The sequence below is a fragment of the Scophthalmus maximus genome, chromosome 15 (genome assembly GCF_022379125.1).
Source record: "Scophthalmus maximus strain ysfricsl-2021 chromosome 15, ASM2237912v1, whole genome shotgun sequence".
Lineage (NCBI taxonomy): Eukaryota > Metazoa > Chordata > Actinopteri > Pleuronectiformes > Scophthalmidae > Scophthalmus > Scophthalmus maximus.
In genome coordinates this window covers 9,686,280-9,697,397 of record NC_061529.1, presented here as the reverse complement: position 1 = coordinate 9,697,397, position 11,118 = coordinate 9,686,280, and positions in this window count along the sequence as shown.

Genomic DNA, 11,118 nt, shown 5'->3' with positions numbered 1-11,118 from the left:
CACCTTCCTTTGACATTTGAGCCAAACCATCTTACTCTCGTTCACAGACATTGTGGAATCATTATCGGAGGCATCTCTTCTCTGCTCTTGTCTGTTGAACCGAAAAATGAACCGAGAGGTCCCACGTTGTCCATCTTTATACAAAAATGTGTGGAACTTATGCAGTGCTTTGTCTGTGGGGTGTCAACCAATCAATCACAGCCATTGGTGAAGTTCTTTAAATGACACAGGTGATATACTTTTGTAATCGGAATTCAGATTATATTGTACCTTGTGAAAATGAATCAAAATGGAAATGCATCTCTGATGTTTGCTGCTCAATCTAATTATTAATTTAGAGCCTGTCTTAAGTCTGAGCCCTCCTCCCCTTCTGTAGCTCTACCTCCCTTTACTCCTCCTTTTAATGGACCCGACAGCTGCAGCTGTCACAGGCCCTTTCATTCCCCATTTCCTACCTTTTTATGATAGATAAAGGGGGGTAAAGACAAAAAGAAAAGAAAAGGAATGTCTGGCCCCCGCACAGATTCAGTTTCACTGTGGACATGTCCCCCACAGTGTTAGAAGTGCCTGCAGGTTTCATACCGCCTGATAAGAGTGGTCCCGTCTCTAGCTGCAGCAGAAATACAGTCCCCCGGTCTGTCTCTGTCTATTACGGCCAAAGACTGACGAACCGAGTGTTAGAGCAAACATCACAGTGACATGACAGCAGTCAATGCTGTCCCCGACTGTCAATCCTTCCCCAGAAGAAGGAGACAGTCGCGAGCAGATGGCGGCGGGACCGGTTCATGGAAGCAAACTTAACAAGAGAGTTTACCCTGACCCTGTATGTAATGCACTGTGCCGTAATTGGGCCTTGTCAAAGGGAGGATGTTTCGAGAGAACGTCTGTGGGTGCGTGTGTTGATCAGTGTCTGTCCGTGCAGGCATGTGTGGGTGTGCACACGCTTTTGATAAAAGCACAAGTTGTTCTCTCTCCATCTTGTGTGTATGAATAATCTTCAAGACTATGTATCCTGAGGTTAACATTTTAATACCCCTTAAAAATAATTTAAAATTCCAACAACTACATTTAACAATTTTAACATATATTTTTGGTTTCTTGGTGATTACGTGTGGACCTGCTGTTTCCAGTCTCAACGCTAAGCTGATCAACGGCTCCGGCTTCATATTGATTAGACAGAAATGACATGTCATGCATTTTCCTCATCTAACTCTTGGCAAACAAGTGTGTATGTGGATTCTCCCAATGTATCACACATATATATTTAAAGCCTGTTTATGATTTTGGTGCATGCATATGAATGTGCCACAGATGGGAAAGACACGTGCATGATGACAGTTCCTCTTAATGTTTCATAACCACCTGACGGAACAGCGCTCGTGGCTCGTTACAGGTTGGTTTTAATACTGTAATCTCTAACGCGCATTTGTGTCGAGCCCTTAGGGACAGAAAGGCAAGAAATATCTCGGTAATATCACATTATCACCTCAGCTCTGGACTCAGGGGAAGAAGCTGAAGTCTCAGGTTTCCTCACGATGACATGCAGCCAAAGTACAATACACATTGCCAGTCAGTATCGTCATGATTCCCAGCTTGAATTAGAATTGTGTCTCAAAATGTGCTGCAGGTGTTTTCATATGTTTTCCAAGACACAGACCTGAAGGCTTTTCTTTAAAAACCCCACCTTTCTATCGACAACAACCCAGACTAGACTGTGAGTTTGTAGTTGTCATAAAAAAAAACTTTCAATACCCCAAAAAGTTTCTTATTTTGGACTTTTATTATTATAGAAAAGGACTTTTCTCGCATTGGCTTGACATTGGCCAAATGAACCACTGTAAAGTCCCATTTTGTTTCATTGTTATGGATTTTATAAGCATAACCAGACCACCTGGTGGCCCACACACCTTGTGAATGCTGGTCAGTGAGTCTCCCTAACTGATTCTGCTGCTAAATGCAGTGACGAGATGGCGCCAAGGGGAATGTACAATCTGATTCTGCAAAGACCTGCAACTGCTCCAGATCTGATCCAGACGGCGGTGAGTACAGAGTTTGCTGAAACAAAGTGTAGCGAGCCGTCCAGTCAGTAGACTGCTATCTGTGTCAGAGCTGAATGGTCGGGCAAGTGACTTGTCATCAACCATGATGATGGGCAATGGATGCAAGATTAACAAAACAAACCAAAAAAAAACCTTAACACATGTAACAAAATTAAAGAAATAACATAAGAGAGAAAATTAAGATAGAAAACAGATTGTGACTGAATCTTATTAAGATTAAGATCCACCGAAAACGAATAAAGATATAAAGGTTGTGTATAACCCATCTGTGGAATGTTCGAGTTGGGGTTTATAGAGAGGTTTATCTTGTAGATCGCTAAAAGTATCATTAACATTTAACAAGAGGTCACGGAGAAAGCAACAAATTCATTGTGTGTGAAAACTTGGCAATAAATACAATTCTGATTCTGATACATCAAGTAGCATTTTGTATATTTCTTAAAGGATCATAGATAATTAATTTGCCTGTGAAAACACATCCTGTCTTTTTGTGTGTGTGCTATCAGTATTGGAGTCGAGAACTCCAAGATTAGGCGGTCACTTTAATTTTTTTCAGGTTGACTGATAAAAGGCGTCTGAAAGCATAACATTTCTGTAAAAGGGAGAAAAGAGCTGTGTGCCTGGGGAGCACTCCAACCCTCCGTTTTCAAAAAGTCATTCAAGTGATGAGAAAAATTCAACAACAACTGAGAGAAAGCTCCATCTGCTGACGAATGTCTTGTGACGTGATGGAGAGAAACACAGCAGCCACTAAGAGGACCCTGTTGGGAAACTGTTTCTGTCAAGAGTAGGGCAAAGCAAAGGATGTCCAGAGGTCTGAGAGCAAGGCCTTAAGGATTTAAGAATACACACACTCAGTCTAATCATTGTATCATGCGGATTCAGGGAACAGACCGCTCATTGCTCACGTTGACTTGTGAGTGTGACCCGACCGTGTGAATTCATATTTGTATTTGTAGCTGTTTCCTGTGCTGTCCTGAACTGCTGCTGCGCAGGTCAAAATTTCAAAACATGACATACTCACTGAATCCATCTGCCATGCAATGACAGCTCCCTTTCACAACGAAAGCGGGCAAACACCCGCGAGTGCGAGCTTTTGACAGGGCAACACAACATCCACGCGTTATCATTGGGGATCGGGCACCGGCGACACAATACGGTGATTTTCAGTCAACATAGCCATCTTTCCCCCACCCGGCTTCTCCTTTGTCCTCTCCAGCAATTTTCTTCCACTTTAACAAGCTGCCCGTCTCTCTCTCTCCTTCACCCCTTTCTATTTCTCTCCCCTGGAAAAGTAAACGGGCTCTCGTTGAGCAGCCCCGACTCATTAGCCTCGCTGGCTCCGCAGCTTTCTCCTAAAACCTCCTGGTGTTATGGCAACTCACAATTCACCGACCGTGCCGGTGTAATGCAGGTTCCGTGCTTGTACAAAGGTTAAAGAATTTTAAAACCAGCTAATTCCGAAAAGAGAAAGGAAAAAGCTCCGATGGTAATAAAGAGTCAGGAAAAGAGAAAATGTCCATTCACTGTCTGAACATCAAGCTATTGGGGCAGATCTTTGTGAGAGAAAAAAAATTGATGTATGTGTTGAAAGGAGACAGAAAAACAGATCTTTACTCTCGTCACTGATATTCTTCATTACACCAGCTGCCCGTACTTCACTTATTGCATTTCTTTGTGAAGAAAGGACATATTGTGCTGTCACACACACACACGCACACACACACACACACACACGCTGTCGCCCGTCCAGCCAACCATGCGCAGGCACACGCACAATGTTGTTGCATTCACTGCTGTTGGAAGGGCAGGAAATGAAAGGAGCCGTATCAGCCAGTAATAACGCCGTGCTGGCGATGAAGCTCTGACCATGAACAGAGGCAGAGATGGAAACACAATGATTCAGAGAACAGAACACTCTCACAACCTAATCAATACACGCCAGTGTGCGGCATCGACGCCAGAACAGCAAGCAGTCCCACTCTGTTGAGCCCACACATGCAGCCATTGCTCATGTTAATCTGGACACGTGAAAAACAAGTGTCCCGTGTCACAAGCACAGTTATAAGATGTAGTTTAAATGATTTTGGGGGTTTCCCAACCAAGGGGTGGAGAAAGACAAATTCAACCAGAAGCATCAGCTCATAAAGGGTCATATGGGTGGTTTATATTTCCATCCAGTCCGTTACATTTTCATTGTGTGACAGTCTCCTCCAGTCTTTTTCTATGGCTCTCCTAAAAACAAACACACAGGAGGAAGAGTTTGACCCAAATGGATTTTCTATTGATTTCCTTGTGAACAAGCTGCCTGTAGATAAATGAAAACTATTACAGTGTGACCAAATACCTTGACTAAACTCACAAGAAAACAACAGTGCCACCATGTGGGAAGCATTATGTATTACAATAACATCACAAATATACACAGGGAAGACATGCACCTAAGATCATATATGGCCAAGCCAGACAGGGGGTCGACACATTTTTGTCCCAGGTCTGCTATATGAGTTTGATCTGGCAGTGTGTGTGTGTGTGTGTGTGTGTGTGTGTGTGTGTGTGTGTGTGTATGTGTGTATGTGTGTGTGTGAATTAATGGTTTTAAATCCCTGGTGTATGCTGGTGACGAGCTGGTTTTCACACTAAACACGTGAAGACTAGTTTAAACCTACAGCACATAGTAAACTGCCTTAGACCAAGATAAAGATTTATTTTCCCTTACTCTCGTAATCACAAGTTTGGTACCTTTGTAACAGTCTCACCGTGCTGCATGAAAACACTTGTGAGTCAGTGCTTAGAAACGTATCGTCATCATCTCACTGTAATGTGGTCACCGGCAGCAAGTTGTCCAAGACAGCCCAGGGCCCAGTTTACGTGACTGCCCTCTGGCGGCAGGTACCAGGCATCACAGCCGGCACAGGTTCAACGCATCACCCGCTGCGGCTGGGGGATTCAGAGTGGGTACCAGAAAATGAGTGCGGGGTATTGGTTGTAATTGTCTTCTTCAATTACGAACTCCGTGTTTCCAGGAAAGCTGTAAACAGGATGACACCGGGCCGTGGCGCGGTCACATGGTGGCCGGCTGCTCCGGCGACTACGGCGAGTGAACACAGGCGAGTCGCGTTAACCCGTCATCAGCTGCGGCGCCGAGGAGTCCTCGTCTCAGCAGCATGCCTCACAAGAGCAACAAGGAGAAGGTGAAGTGGCTTTTTGATAGACGTGCTCATTTAATCTCTTCTAAACTACATCTTGTCCTACTTCTAGAAGGTCATTTTCACATGACTTACTGCTTTTTACATTGTTTTTGTACATCATCCAAATCTGGAAGCTTTTTCTTTCTTTTTTTTTTAAATGGGCCTTAAGATGAAGTATACCCTACATGTTTGGTAGGTTTTTCACTGTCCGCAGAGAGCTTTCATTGACTAAAATGAATATAAGAAAGTAATTACTAACTAAGCTGCACAGAATATTACCAGTATGATTATTGTATACACCATGGGAATGTACAACACATATGACAAAGTAAAGTAAAGGGTAAAGAAAATGTTTTTCTGCTTGTGTGCATTTTAGGAAATTTGTGTATTTTTTGGAAATTATAACTGTTATGTTTATAAAAATAGCACAATAGCAAAATTTGCACTACATTCAATTACTGTAACTGCTTTTACATTTGTTTTCTTTCTCTGCCTTTTGTTCTGATGAAATGCAGGCTGATGTCATGGCATGATCTTATGACTTTATTTTCCTCTGAAAAACTATCTGTAGCACGCCCCACTATGTCTTGTGTGGCATCTGAGAATAATACCAGGCATTGTAAGGAGCTATTTTTGTTCTCATTATTTCTGTCGTTCAACATCGATGCCGAGCGCAGTGCATTGAGATTGGAGGGAGTCCTGATTGATTGACAGTTGGGACGTGGCATTTGTCCTCCCTGACAGCTTTATCAGCTCCATCTGGGTTCAATTATTCCGTCCACAGAGGTCCGTCACAGTCTCTGTCAACTGACACAGTACATTACACCACCAGCTGTGATCAGGTTGCTTCACCGAGAATCACCTGATCTAAATCGGAAAGGAACTTGACCCTTAACCACAACACCTCCTCTCCTCTCATGTCCTCTTCCTCTCCTCTCGACTCATCTCCTCTCCTCTCATGTCCTCTCCTCTCATGTCCTCTTCCTCTCCTCTCGACTCATCTCCTCTCCTCTCCTATCATGTCCTCTTCCTCTCCTCTCCTCTCATGTCCTCTTCCTCTCCTCTCGACTCATCTCCTCTCCTCTCATATCCTCTTCCTCTCCTCTCCTCTCCTCTCATGTCCTCTTCCTCTCCTCTCCTCTCCTATCATGTCCTCTTCCTCTCCTCTCGACTCATCTCCTCTCCTCTCCTCTCATCTCCTCTCGACTCATCTCCTCTCCTCTCATGTCCTCTTCCTCTCCTCTCGACTCATCTCCTCTCCTCTCCTATCATGTCCTCTTCCTCTCCTCTCCTCTCATGTCCTCTTCCTCTCCTCTCGACTCATCTCCTCTCCTCTCATATCCTCTTCCTCTCCTCTCCTCTCCTCTCATGTCCTCTTCCTCTCCTCTCCTCTCATGTCCTCTTCCTCTCCTCTCGACTCATCTCCTCTCCTCTCCTCTCATCTCCTCTCGACTCATCTCCTCTCCTCTCATGTCCTCTTCCTCTCCTCTCGACTCATCTCCTCTCCTCTCCTCTCATCTCCTCTCGACTCATCTCCTCTCCTCTCCTCTCATCTCCTCTCGACTCATCTCCTCTCGACTCATCTCCTCTCCTCTCATGTCCTCTTCCTCTCCTCTCGACTCATCTCCTCTCCTCTCCTCTCATCTCCTCTCGACTCATCTCCTCTCCTCTCCTCTCATCTCCTCTCGACTCATCTCCTCTCCTATCATGTCCTCTTCCTCTCCTCTCCTCTCCTATCATGTCCTCTTCCTCTCCTCTCGACTCATCTCCTCTCCTCTCCTCTCCTCTCCTCTCCTCTCGACCCCACAGTGACACTTGAGTCAAATTATTCCCATGTCATTTCCTTTGGGACAGGAACTACCTTACCTTACCCTGCTCCGGTAACAGGAGCCCTTCCCCTGCGACTCTTGTTTCTGCAGGGCTCCAATAAGAAAGTGCCTCCCGCAACTCAGCTGATGAGAGTAAAGCAGCCGGGGTCACACTCGGCCGCGAAGAAGGAGAAGAGGTTCAGCACTTCCTCTTTCCCCCTCACTACTAACAGAGAACTACAGAAACTACCTGCACTGGCAGGTATTCCTCTTTCAGTATAAAGTATCTCTATTATGTACTATACTCTTTTCCTCCTCAAATGCTGCACCTCTCCATTTTTCCTCTACTACCAATATACATAGATACGCTTTTGCACTTCTTATCTAAGGTTGCATGTTTGGCCTGTCTGGATGAAGGGAATCATATTAACAATTCATAACCTTGGTGGATCCTTATAACCGCCTTTTTAACCTTTGCATCTTTGCTCACTACATAATTTATAGCTAAGCAGACTTCATCTGTAATGGAAATTATGTGCAATCAGTTGAATCTCCAGCCGTACCCAGAAGAGACAGATATTTCTCCCACGGAGGGTTCGCTCACATAAGATAACGCTGACTCTGACTTCTTGGCTGCGACACCAGAAGGTGGTCGAACCTGGGCCGTCCAAGAATAACTCAAAACATCAGCCCAAATCAAACGTAAACTGTAAACCCTGATTTGGAGCAGAAGGCATCTCATACACCTAAAACACGCCTCCCCAGCATCAGCTTGCAGTGTATTATTAATGTTAGATAATACAGCCTCAAGCTGTTTTAAAATTATTGAAGTGACCAGCCATAAAAATCAGGCCAAGCTGGCCCCACTGTCAATGTTTTAATTATTGACTCTATTAGTAGATGTCAAACTGACGCCAATTCTTAGACAAGACAGTGAGGTTGAGGTTCACATCAATCTTTCAGGGCTTCTTTGTTTACACACAGCTTTACAGACCAGATCAGGCCTAAGTGGTTTCCTGTAAACTATACCCAGCTATGCTTTGTGCTTGTACCTGGACGAGCAGTGTGACATTATTAAAGGTGTACAGCCAGGGGATTTGGACGTTTGGTGGGGGATAATTTAATTTTTTTTAACCTGTGTATTTAAAAATATATTAAATATACCTCGACAATATACCTCAACACACTACAACATGCAAATACTACACCACACGGGCTAATTTAAGAAAGCATCAATTTGATGACTGTACTTGCTTGTTTTTTGTGTATCTGCGTGTTTCCTTAAGGTGCAGTGTGTTGATCTCAGTCAGGACCACAAAATTATCACCCTGACCCCGTCAGTCGATGGTTGCGACCTGGAGAAACTTGCACGAACAGGCAGAGCCTTGAATCTCATCATAAATTATTCTTCTGAGAGTCTGGGATTTTAGACCCTGTAGTCAGAGTTCAGATGGGGTCAAGGTTAAGGTTAATACTTGCTCTGTCACCCACCTTCAATAGATGAGTTGAGGTTGTGTGTGTGTGTGTGTGTGTGTGTGTGTGTGTGTGTGTGTGTGTGTGTGTGTGTGCGTGCGTGCGTGCGTGCGTGCGTGCGTGCGTGCGTGCATGCGTGTGTGCGTGTGTGCAGTTTAGTCGGTGAGTTTCTCTCTGATCTAATCGTTTTACGTGGAAAGGCAGACGTTAATACTTCTGGGTTATCCCCCAGATCTCTGACATATCTGAAATAAACCTCTGAAAGATCAGGAGATTCCTTTGTTTGTAGATTAGCAGAAAATCTACCAGGAACTATTTTGATAATTCTCTTGTAATGGTTCTTGAAAAATAATATATGTAAATGTACTTTTTCCATTAAAAGACCAAACATTTAATTGATTACTGGAAAAATAATGTCCATTTCTGCTGACTTCCTATGGTGACTTGGATGAATATAAAAGACGAGTTGTGTTTAAGGCAGATTTATTAATTTGAAAAATGAATTTGCAATATGATGTTGTTCATGTAAGATGTTATGTTGTTAAAAGAAGTGATGTTTTTGTAAAGAGTGCAGTTTGTTTGTAGCTGCAGGAGAATGTATTTTCACGGCGACGTCTCAAATGGCCGTTCAGTGGCACAGGCTTTCAAGTTATTTTTTTATGTATATTTGTGTGTGTGAGAGAGAGAGACAGAGTGGGAAACATGTGTCATATTAATAAAAATATTTTCATTAGACCAGTGGCGATGAGTATGAGTTGCTGAAGGCACTTACAGTCATCACCATGTGCTGCCATCTTGTGGTTCAAGACAGAAGTGGTGCAGTTACTTCAGCGTCCTCAGTCAGCTTTAAAAATGTCTGTAATGTTATATATTGACAGTTGCCACATGGTAGACTAATTGAAGGTTAAGGCTTGTGTTATTTAGATGTATTTACATACATGATTTGATAACTAGTAAGTATTTACTGCAGCAAGACAATGTACCTGGGATTCCCTATAAATAAACTATAATACCCACGTTCATGGGGATAAAGAACAGGTATGGCTCACCAATGTGATTTTTAAATTGTTTTTGGACAACAATGGAAGTCTGTGTCATAAAGGAATAAGTAACAGCAATGGATGGATGATCAAATAGGCCTATGGGCCTATACTGGGCACAGGCCCAGGGGCTCGAGAGGTCATTGGATGCCTGAACCAGAGCCTCTGTATTAAGTGACTTGAATGTTTCCTGTGTGAAAATCACATGGCTCAGTTAAAAGACACAAATCGACCACAAAGGAGATATAAAATAATAATAATAATAACAGAGGCAAAATGACCACAAAGAGACACAAAACGACCATATAGCGATGCAAAATGCTACAAAGACACTGAAAAACCACCGCAAAAGGACGAAAGAGACGGATGGATGGACTCAAAATGACCATAAAGAGACAAAAAAACACCAACTCTGTGGGACCTACAGTATATGGCAGGGGTGGGGGCCTTTGACCTTTGTGTATTAGTACTGCTGTACTGTGTCAGGCTGCACGTGTAAGACCTGTTTGATGGATCAGTTCATTGTTGCTTCTAGTCTGTCCATGGGATTTGTTAACTGTAAAAAAAACCAATGTAGAATTAATTTTTTGTTTCCCAGTCTGTTCTGCTGGTAGCAAGTTAGGGGCAGCTTTCTGCAAATACCGACGCCCATTGTCATGGTTGTGGAAGGTAAAGGCTGGGAGTGAGAACTGCTTGGTCTTCCTCTCCACTCCTCTAGAGGCAATAAAAATGTCAGACTGTCCAGAAATGAATTATTTCACATTACTACAGAAAAAATTGTACCTGTCAAAATAATCCAGGAATACATTGTTTTTTGCTTTATATATCTATGTTGTGATTGCTGCATTGTGCACCAGTATGTTTTTTATTCAACCAGGGAAGACATTTTACCTAGAAGTTGTGTTTATTTCGTGTCAATTTTAGTTGCTGGACTACTGTAACATGACAAATTGTACATCACAGCTTTGTTGGTGAACTCTTAAATTAAATGTATAATAAGTGGTCCATTTGTCATAAAAAAGACTGGGAAAGGACTGTGGAAATGTTGTAGTGAGTCCTACTGTTGAAAACTGTGCTTGGCCTTGTGGTGTGAATGTGGTTTCACTCAGAGTGGCTTCTGATAAATCACATGAACCGAGGGGAGGCTACGTCCTTATGTAAAGATGAAATGCTAATTCATTTATCGCCTTGGATCCTTGAGAGTCATTATTTCCTAAATGAATATTCACAAAAAGCTTTAGTCTAAATGTGAAAAAACTGAATTATTTAAAGTGTAAAATACAATACACAAATATGGCACATCATTTGAACACCTACTCTGTTTTAAAAACAAAGAGTAGGAGTCATCAGATAAACCTTCAGACAGGCTGTGGATGCTGTGTGAGCGGCAGCAGTTTCCTGTGCTGTGTGCCCGTGCATTTAATATTCCATCCTCTCGCTTTCATTTCCTGTTTACAGATAATTTTTTGCTAAGCACACGTACGTCACTCACAATAACCTAATGCAGCTAATTCTGCCTTTGCCCCGAATAGCGTGTGACACATAC